Consider the following 201-nt stretch of genomic DNA (forward strand, 5'->3'; position numbering starts at 1 on the left):
CTCGCGAGTACATGTGAAAAGCCATCAATGGAAAATAGCTAGTGCATATAAAGACAAGTGAATACAAGGTGTTTATTGGCATGCCGGCAAAGGGCATGAGTAGCATAGATCAAGCATTATTCGTAACAAACCATCATGTTTGTATTGACAATTAATTTCAATTAATACAATAGTAAAGGGAGTTTATGAAAAGCAAGCATT

Source organism: Arachis ipaensis, chromosome B01 (genome assembly GCF_000816755.2).
Source record: "Arachis ipaensis cultivar K30076 chromosome B01, Araip1.1, whole genome shotgun sequence".
Taxonomy (NCBI): Eukaryota; Viridiplantae; Streptophyta; class Magnoliopsida; order Fabales; family Fabaceae; genus Arachis; species Arachis ipaensis.